Here is a 9876-nt window from a genome sequence, read left to right as displayed (position 1 = left end):
GGTGACAGTGTGCATGCTATGTTAGTACTTGGTTTGGTTGTGTTGATCTGTCATGCACTCTAAGGTTATTTAAACATGAATATCGAATATTGTGGAGCTTGTTAACTCTGGCATTGAGGGTTCGTGTAATCCTACACAGTTAGTGGTGTTCATCATCCAACAAGAGGGTGTAGAGTCTAGCATCTATCTATTTATTCTGTTATGTGATCAAAGTTGAGAGTGTTCACTAGTGAAAGTATGATCCCTAGGCCTTGTTCCTAAATACTGCTATCGCTGCTTGTTTATCGTTTTATCGTATCTCAGACTTGCTGCAATATTACCACCATCAACTACACGCCAGCAAGCACTTTTCTGGCACCGTTACTACTGCTCATATATATTCATACCACCTGTATTTTACTATCTCTTCGCCGAACTAGTGCACCTATTAGGTGTGTTGGGGACACAAGAGACTTCTTGCTTTGTGGTTGCAGGGTTGCATGAGAGGGATATCTTTGACCTCTTCCTCCCTGAGATCGATAAACCTTGGGTGATCCACTTAAGGGAAACTTGCTGCTGTTCTACAAACCTCTGCTCTTGGAGGCCCAACACTGTCTACAAGAATAGAAGCTCCCGTAGACATCAAGCACTTTTCTGGCGCCGTTGTCGGGGAGGAAAGGTAAAAGGCACTCATACTCCGGTTCCAGGTAACAGTACTTTTCTGGCGCCATTGTGTGTGTGCTCGAAGCTATTTCCTTTAGATCCTGCAATTGCATCTTTTTGTTTCTTGTTTACACTAGTTAGGCATAATGGACAACAATGAGCTTCTTATTCTATTTCCTGATTTAAGACATGGATGGTTTGATCCGAAAATTTAAAAACCCATGGAACCTATTAGTATGAACACTTTGAGCACTATTGTTGCTAATGATATGGAAAGTTCTAAGCTTGGGGAAGCTGGTTTTGATGAGCATGATCTTTTTAGTCCCCCAAGCATTGAGGAGAAAATTTACTTTGATGATACTTTGCCTCCTATTTATGATGATTATAATGATAGTAGTCTTTCAGTGTCGCCTGTTATGGAGGATAAATTTGATTATGATTACAATATGCCTCCTACATTTGATGATAGCTACTTTGTTGAATTTGCTCCCACTACAATTAATAAGAATGATTATGCTTATGTTGGGAGTGGTACTAATTTTATGCATGAGACTCATGATAAGAATGCTTTATGTGATAGTTATATTGTTGAGTTTGCTCATGATGCTACTGAAAGTTATTATGAGAGAGGAAAATATGGTTGTAGAAATTTTTATGTTACTAAAACACCTCTCTATGTGCTGAAATTTTTGAAACTACACTTGTTTTATCTTCCTGATCTTGTCACTTTGCTCTTCATGAATCTATTTGTGTACAAGATTCCTATGCATAAGAAGCATGTTAGACTTAAATGTGTTTTGAATTTGCTTCTTGATGCTCTCTTTTGCTTCAAATACTATTTCTTGCGAGTGCATCATTTAAATTGCTGAGCCCATCTTAATGGCTATAAAGAAAGAACTTCTTGGGAGATAACCCATGTGTTTATTTTACTACAGTATTTTGTTTTATATTTGAGTCTTGGAAGTTGTTACTACTGTAGCAACCTCTCCTTATCTTAGTTTTGTGTTTTGTTGTGCCAAGTAAAGTCGTTGATAGTAAGGTTCATACTAGATTTGGATTACTGCGCAGAAACAGATTTCTTTGCTGTCACGAATCTGGGCAAAATTCTCTGTAGGTAACTCAGAAAATTATGCCAATTTACGTGAGTGATCCTCAGATATATACGCAACTTTCATTTAATTTGAGTATTTTCATTTGAGCAAGTCTGGTGCCTCAATAAAATTCGTCTTTACGGACTGTTCTGTTTTGACAGATTCTGCCTTTTATTTCGCATTGCCTCTTTTGCTATGTGGGATGGATTTCTTTGTTCCATTAACTTCCAGTAGCTTTAGGCAATGTCCAGAAGTGTTAAGAATGATTGTGTCACCTCTGAACATGTGATTTTTTGATTATGCACTAACCCTCTAATGAGTTTGTTTCGAGTTTGGTGTGGAAGAAGTTTTCATGGGTCAAGAGAGGAGGATGATACAATGTGATCAAGAAGAGTGAAAGGTCTAAGCTTGGGGATGCCCCGGTGGTTCATCCCTGCATATTTCAAGAAGACTCAAGCATCTAAGCTTGGGGATGCCCAAGGCATCCCCTTCTTCATCGACAAATTATCAGGTTCCTTCTCTTGAAACTATATTTTTATTCGGTCACATCTTATGTACTTTACTTGGAGCGTCTGTGTGCTTTTGTTTTTTGTTTTTGTTTGAATAAATTCTTGTGTGGGAGAGAGACACGCTCCGCTGGTTCGTATGAACACATGTGTTCTTAGCTTTTAATTTTCATGGCGAAGGTTGAAACTGCTTCGTTAATTATTATATGGTTGGAAACGGAAAATGCTACATGTAGTAATTGGTATGATGTCTTGAATAACTTGATACTTGGCAATTGTTGCGCTCATGATTAAGCTCTTGCATCATATACTTTGCACCTATTAGTGAAGAAATACATAGAGCTTGCTAAAATTTGGTTTGCATAATTGGTCTCTCTAAGGTCTAGATAATTTCTAGTATTGAGTTTGAACAACAAGGAAGACGGTGTAGAGTCTTATAATGTTTGCAATATGTCTTTTATGTAAGTTTTGCTGCACCGGTTCATCCTTGTGTTTGTTCCAAAAAACCTTGCTAGCCTAAACCTTGTATCGAGAGGGAATACTTCTCATGCATCAAAAATCCTTGAGCCAACCACTATGCCATTCGTGTCCACCATACGTACCTACTACATGGTATTTCTCCGCCATTCCAAAGTAAATTGCTTGAGTGCTACCTTTAAATTTCCATTCTATGCCTTTGCAATATATAGCTCATGGGACAAATAGCGTAAAAACTATTGTGGTATTGAATATGTATTTATGCACTTTATCTCTTATTAAGTTGCTTGTTGTGCGATAACCATGTTCCTGGGGACGCCATCAACTACTCTTTGTTGAATATCATGTGAGTTACTATGCATGTCCGTCTTGTCTGAAGTAAGGGAGATTTACCACTCATTTAATGGTTAGAGCATGCATATTGTTAGAGAAGAACATTGGGCCACTAACTAAAGCCATGAATCATGGTGGAAGTTTCAGTTTTGGACAAATATCCTCAATCTCATATGAGAACATTAGTTGTTGCTAAATGCTTATGCATTAAAGAGGAGTCCATTATCTGTTGTCTATGTTGTCCCGGTATGGATGTCTAAGTTGAGAATAATCAAAAGCAAGAAATCCGATGCGAGCTTTCTCCTTAGACCTTTGTACATGCGGCATAGAGGTACCCCTTTGTGACACTTGGTTAAAACATATACATTGCGATGATAATCCAGGTAATCCAAGCTAATTAGGACAAGGTGCGGGCACTATTAGTATACTATGCATGAGGCTTGCAACTTGTAGGATATAATTTACATGATGCATATGCTTTATTACTACCGTTGACAAAATTGTTTCTTGTTTTTAAAATCAAAGCTCTAGCACAAACATAGCAATCAATGCTTCCCTCTGCGAAGGGCCTTTCTTTTACTTTTTATGTTGAGTCAGTTCACCTATTTCTCTCCATCTCAAGAAGCAAACACTTGTGTGAATTGTGCATTGATTCCTACATACTTGCATATTGCACTTGTTATATTACTTTGCATTGACAAATATCCATGAGATATACATGTTATAAGTTGAAAGCAACCGCTGAAACTTAATCTTCCTTTGTGTTGCTTCAATACCTCTACTATGAATTATTGCTTTATGAGTTAACTCTTATGCAAGACTTATTGATGCTTGTCTTGAAAGTACTATTCATGAAAAGTCTTTGCTATATGATTCATTTGTTTACTCATGTCATTTACCATTGTTTTGATCGCTGCATTCATTGCATATGCTTACAATAGTATGATCAAGGTTATGATGGCATGTCACTCCAGAAATTATCTTTGTTATCGTTTACCTGCTCGGGACGAGCAGAAACTAAGCTTGGGGATGCTGATACGTCTCCGACGTATCGATAATTTCTTATGTTCCATGCCACATTATTGATGATATCTACATGTTTTATGCATACTTTATGTCATATTTATGCATTTTCCGGAACTAACCTATTGACGAGATGCCGAAGGGCCAGTTGCTGTTTTCTGCTGTTTTTGGTTTCAGAAATCCTAGTAAGGAAATATTCTCGGAATCGGACGAAATCAACGCCCAGCATCTTAGAATCCCCGGAAGCATCCAGAACACCCGAGAGTCGCCAGAGGGGGGGGCCACAGGCCCACCAGACCATAGGCCGGCACGGCCTGGGTGTGGCCCGCGCCCCCCTATGGTGTCGTCGCCTCGTTGACCTTCTGACGCCGCCTCTTCGCCTATATAAAGGTCCCAGACCTAAAACCTCGATACGGAAAAGCCACGGTATGAGAAACCATCCAGAGCCGCCGCCATCGTGAAGCCAAGATCTGGGGGACAGGAGTCTCTGTTCCGGCACGCCGCCGGGACGGGGAAGTGCCCCCGGAAGGCTTCTCCATCGACACCACCGCCATCTTCATCACCGCTGCTGTCTCCCATGAGGAGGGAGTAGTTCACCATCGAGGCTCGGGGCTGTACCGGTAGCTATGTGGTTCATCTCTCTCCTATGTACTTCAATACAATAATCTCATGAGCTGCCTTACATGATTGAGATTCATATGATGATGCTTGTAATCTAGATGTCATTATGCTAGTCAAGTGGATTTTACTTATATGATCTCCGGAGACTCCTTGTCCCACGTGTGTAAAGGTGACAGTGTGTGCACCGTGTGGGTCTCTTAGGCTATATTTCACAGAATACTTATTCACTGTTATGAAGAGCATAGTGAAGTGCTTATTTATATCTCTTTATGATTGCAATGTGTTTTGTATCACAATTTATCTATGTGCTACTCTAGTGATGTTATTAAAGTAGTTTATTCCTCCTGCACGGTGTAATGGTGACAGTGTGTGCATCGTGTTAGTACTTGGCGTAGGCTATGATTGTGATCTCTTGTAGATTATGAAGTTAACTATTGCTATGATAGTATTGATGTGATCTATGCCTCCTTTCGTAGCGTGAAGGTGACAGTGTGCATGCTATGTTAGTACTTGGTTTGGTTGTGTTGATCTGTCATGCACTCTAAGGTTATTTAAACATGAATATCGAATATTGTGGAGCTTGTTAACTCCGGCATTGAGGGTTCGTGTAATCCTACACAGTTAGTGGTGTTCATCATCCAACAAGAGGGTGTAAAGTCTAGCATCTATCTATTTATTCTGTTATGTGATCAAAGTTGAGAGTGTCCACTAGTGAAAGTATGATCCCTAGGCCTTGTTCCTAAATACTGCTATCGCTGCTTGTTTACTGTTTTACTGAATCTGTACTGCCTGCAATATTACCACCATCAACTACACGCCAGCAAGCACTTTTCTGGCACCGTTACTACTGCTCATATATATTCATACCACCTGTATTTTACTATCTCTTCGCCGAACTAGTGCACCTATTAGGTGTGTTGGGGACACAAGAGACTTCTTGCTTTGTGGTTGCAGGGTTGCATGAGAGGGATATCTTTGACCTCTTCCTCCCTGAGATCAATAAACCTTGGGTGATCCACTTAAGGGAAACTTGCTGCAGTTCTACAAACCTCTGCTCTTGGAGGCCCAACACTGTCTACAAGAATAGAAGCTCCCGTAGACATCAGGGTGCCGTCCTAGGATCCCTTGAGGTGGTGCGGCCAAAGATGTGTCTGACCCCTCCCCTCTCCTCCTCTATATATAAGTGGAAAACCCTTGGTCCCAATCATACTCCTTCTAGGAGTCCTATTGGAACTTGCCATAATACATAAAGTCAAAACCTAGTCAAAGAGGGACTCTCCCCCCTTTTCTTGTGGTGTGGCCGGCCATGATGGTGGAGTCCACCATGGAGTCCACCTTCCCACCTAGTGGGTCGGCTAGGGCTAGTGGACTCCGGGACTCCACCCACCTTAGTGAAATATTCCGGATGATTCTAGAACCTTCTAGAACCTTCCATAAATTCACTAGATCATTCCCCGAACTTGGAATATGACTTCCCATATATGAATCTTATTCTCCGATCGATTCTGGAGCTCCTCGTGATGTCGTGGATCCCATCCTAGACTCCAAACAATATTCGAACTCCATTTCATATTCCATATCTACTTAAAATGACATCAAAACCTTAAGTGCGGCACCCTACGGTTCGGTAACTATGCATACATGATCGAGACACTTTTCCGATCAATAACTAATAGCGGTACATGGAGATCCATAATAGCTCCAACATATTCAACGATGACTTGTGATCGAAAGAACCATTAACATACACTACTGATTCCCTTTGCCGCGCGATACTTTACTTATCTGAGGTTTGATCGTTGGTATATTTATACCTAGTTCAACCTTGTTACCGATAAGTACTCATTACCCGTACCATGATATGACATCCCTTGTGACCTAGTCACATGCTTGTGAGCTAAAGGGATGGCATTCCACCAAGAGGGCCCAGAGTATATCTATCCGTCATTTGGATGGACAAATCCCACTCTTGATCCATGTGCTTCAACTCATACTTTTAGAACACTTAATGCCACCTTTATAACCACCCAATTACGAAGTGGTGTTTGATTTCATCAAAGTATCCATCCGGTTTAAGTGATTAACATGATCTCATGGTCGAAGGATTAGCACTACAAGAAACACCCCCGTATAACAATACATACTTTGCAACGCGTTGAATATGCGTTGTAATTTCTTTTCGTAGATACACATATATGTGTTGTAGACTGCTTCCGTATGTTGAATAATAGATTGTAACCGAAATATTTTGTTTTATGGGTATGCTCCCCCTCGCGCGTTTGCTAGACGAAACGCCCGCGCTAGAAATTTTGTTTTGGCGCCTGGTACTAGGAGACGTGCGTGATTTACGGCTCTGTATCAAGTAGTTTTTATTTCCTTCCCACCTCATCCACACGCATCTCCTCGTCCCCTCCTCTCCTCCCTCGCCGCCGCTCCGATCTCCCTCTCTACCAGCCAGCTCCGCCGATCGATGACGCCCGCAGATCCTAGTTCCTCTCTACTTCTTCTATCTACTCCTACCGCAATCTTTTGTAGCCACAGCGTGAAACACCCAGCCCATCCAACCCTAGATTGTTGATCGATGTCGTCGATCTGGAAGTTCCGTTGACTGCTTGTCGAGGGCATGCTATCAGGAAGAACACCCCAGCCTGTGCGTGTGGTTGAGGCCAGGTGACCAAGTTGTTGGCTCATCCGGGGACTGATGCAGTCATGACTGTGACCAACAGGTTCGCCGCGCTTCAGACGCCGGCCGCGTCCGGCAGTATACTGGTAATACTGGTAGGGAGGACGAGGAACCTGACATGAGGACATGTATGAGTTCAAGGGCTGCATCAGTCTCAACTTTAGGTTGGCATACAATGAAATTCCCGATCTATTTGATCACCCTACGGTCTGGAGTTGTGCTACTCCACAGTGCAGAGGTTAGTAGCGCACACTTACCTAGCCACGAATAAAATTTGCACCTTCTTGTCTCATTGTTTACTTTTTCCATACATGTTTGTGACTACAAGATGCAGCAAGTTACCAGTTTGTCAAATCTCTAAAAATAGTTGCAGTAAACTATGATTACGTTATGGATTGTAAGCCTGTGATTTAAACCTGCGTACCACAATTTTCCTTATGCTGATACAATTTCTCTGTCAAATTTTCTACCTAGTATTATATATCACATTATCCTATAGATCTGTTTGAAACTTTTGACAATAGATGTGCAAATAGATAAGTCAAATTGTTAGAATATTAGCGTGTCTTGTCTAACTGTCTGAGCTTGTAACTTTCTTAAGCGCTGTTGGATGTCAATGTTGTGCAGCTTCATGGGCTGATGGATACGTATAGCTAACTGCAACATTGAAGAACGTGGGGCAACTACATGACCCTCTGGCTTCACTGATACACCCTGTGATGGTCTAGAAAGCCAGTAAAGGTTTCAGCTTCCCCATCTACACCTTAGGATATAATGTTTTTTTATATATATTCTATAATATAACTACACGAACTGGTCTGAAATTCTCCGTTGGTTAACTGTGGATATATTTGTCTGCATATACATGGTCTTTATTTCGTCTCTTCTCATATTTTGTACATATATAGGTACGAATGATTATATTTTCAATGAAACAACATATGATGCAAGATTAGGGAGCTGTAAAGGGCATCTCGCCAAAAACTTTTAATAAAATGAAGCAGTAGGAGCCTCTCCTGCTGAGATAGTTTTTTTTTAAAGATCAAAATACTCCTGATATGTGATATTGTGATATACCATATTGGTAGCAAAAGGCCCATGTGGGGTACTAAAGTAAATATTTGTTCATCCATTCCTTAGCTCTGATTTTCTTCAGTTTTTATGCATTTTCTTATTTATACGTTCATCTTTGAACTAGGCAATTCAGTCTTCTACATATTATTATTGGACTGTCCTAGTGTGGCCTTCAAATTCTGTGCACCCCTCTTATTTTATTTCACATACTGTAATTTTTTTAATTCCTAATGCTTCACTAATAGGCTCTGCTTTTTATTGTGATGTAGATTGGCAAGATAAGTGTGGATGCTATGGATATCATACTTATTGCAAGGTGTAACATGTCTTTGTTTGTCAATATTCTTAGTGCACCAGTCAGACCACCAATACGGTAAGTACTATTCCTTCCCCCAAATCATACTGTATGCTATTTTTCTCTTCATGATGCAAACTACAGTTGATCAATGCACTGCTGTTTATGTAATGCTATGGACCTTGAGGTACTCCTATTTTTTTTTTTGAGGGATTGAGGTACTCCTGTTATGTCATGCAGGACATGCGTGAACTTCTACCAAAGCCCGTCAGATTGCTGTCTACGTTTGTGATAATGCGATTGACCATTCAATAGATTAGCTAATTTTTATATACTGTTTGATGGGTTTGTTCAGATATTGTTGTTATTCCTTTTGCCAGATTTCTTTTTGCATTTTTGTCTGTGATAACGGACTTGTAGGTCTAAGAGAAATTTCAACATTCTTGATTGCTGAATTTGCTTTGGCGTGCCACCAAGGTGAGTATACCTCATTTAGATTTTTTAAAGCATGTACATAGTAGAATTCACTATACCCTTCACACTGCCTTTTGCCACTTTGATACTGAAAACGGAATATTCCTTTTGCAGGTCACATAGATCAGCAAGACTTGCTATATTCGGATATTAGCTCTCAACGTGTTAGGCATATTATTACAGAGAATACATATAGTATTAGGCAGATACTATTTTTTTTTTTGACTTGATGCAATATTGTAAAGGTTCTACTCTTGAGACAAGTATTTCATGTATGGGATGGTGCACCGATAATAAATGTTGAATTCTTTGTCAAGCAATGCTTTCATATTATATTCTATTATTACTTGTGTGTGATGTGGTATGCCTCGTACCAACTACTTTCCCCTGCCAAAAAAAAAATCTACCATCTTCTAGAGTGGTAAACCATCCATTCTAGAAAATGACATTTTAGGAAATAGAAATTTTAATTCATATAGGATGCATCTAGCAACGCATACAATTGTTACCTAAACTCCGTAGCTATTTTGCAACGCATATTCGATAGGTTACCAACACATGTATGTGCGTTGCATTGTGGAGTTGCAACACCCCAAAACGCAACGCATTATTATCCGTTGGTAAATGCGCTAGCAGCGCCAAATTAGACATTTAGAT

At 40.2% G+C, this 9876-nt stretch overlaps 1 long non-coding RNA gene across 2 annotated transcripts; it reads left to right on the top strand.

Moving 5' to 3' along the window:
- The first annotated feature begins 7043 nt into the window (after window positions 1–7043).
- Window positions 7044–9503, top strand: LOC127298123 (uncharacterized). 2 transcript variants are annotated; one of them, XR_007849621.2, is made up of 5 exons: window positions 7044–7614; window positions 8004–8117; window positions 8720–8823; window positions 8986–9222; window positions 9334–9503. It is a non-coding gene; the product is annotated as an uncharacterized lncRNA (long non-coding RNA). The 2 variants fall into 2 exon arrangements; XR_007849620.2 differs by having other exon boundaries at window positions 8720–9222.
- The last annotated feature ends 373 nt before the right edge of the window (window positions 9504–9876 follow it).

Source organism: Lolium perenne, chromosome 5 (genome assembly GCF_019359855.2).
Source record: "Lolium perenne isolate Kyuss_39 chromosome 5, Kyuss_2.0, whole genome shotgun sequence".
Lineage (NCBI taxonomy): Eukaryota > Viridiplantae > Streptophyta > Magnoliopsida > Poales > Poaceae > Lolium > Lolium perenne.
The sequence above is the reverse complement of the archived record's forward strand: the minus strand, read 5'-3'. Positions and strand labels throughout refer to the sequence as shown.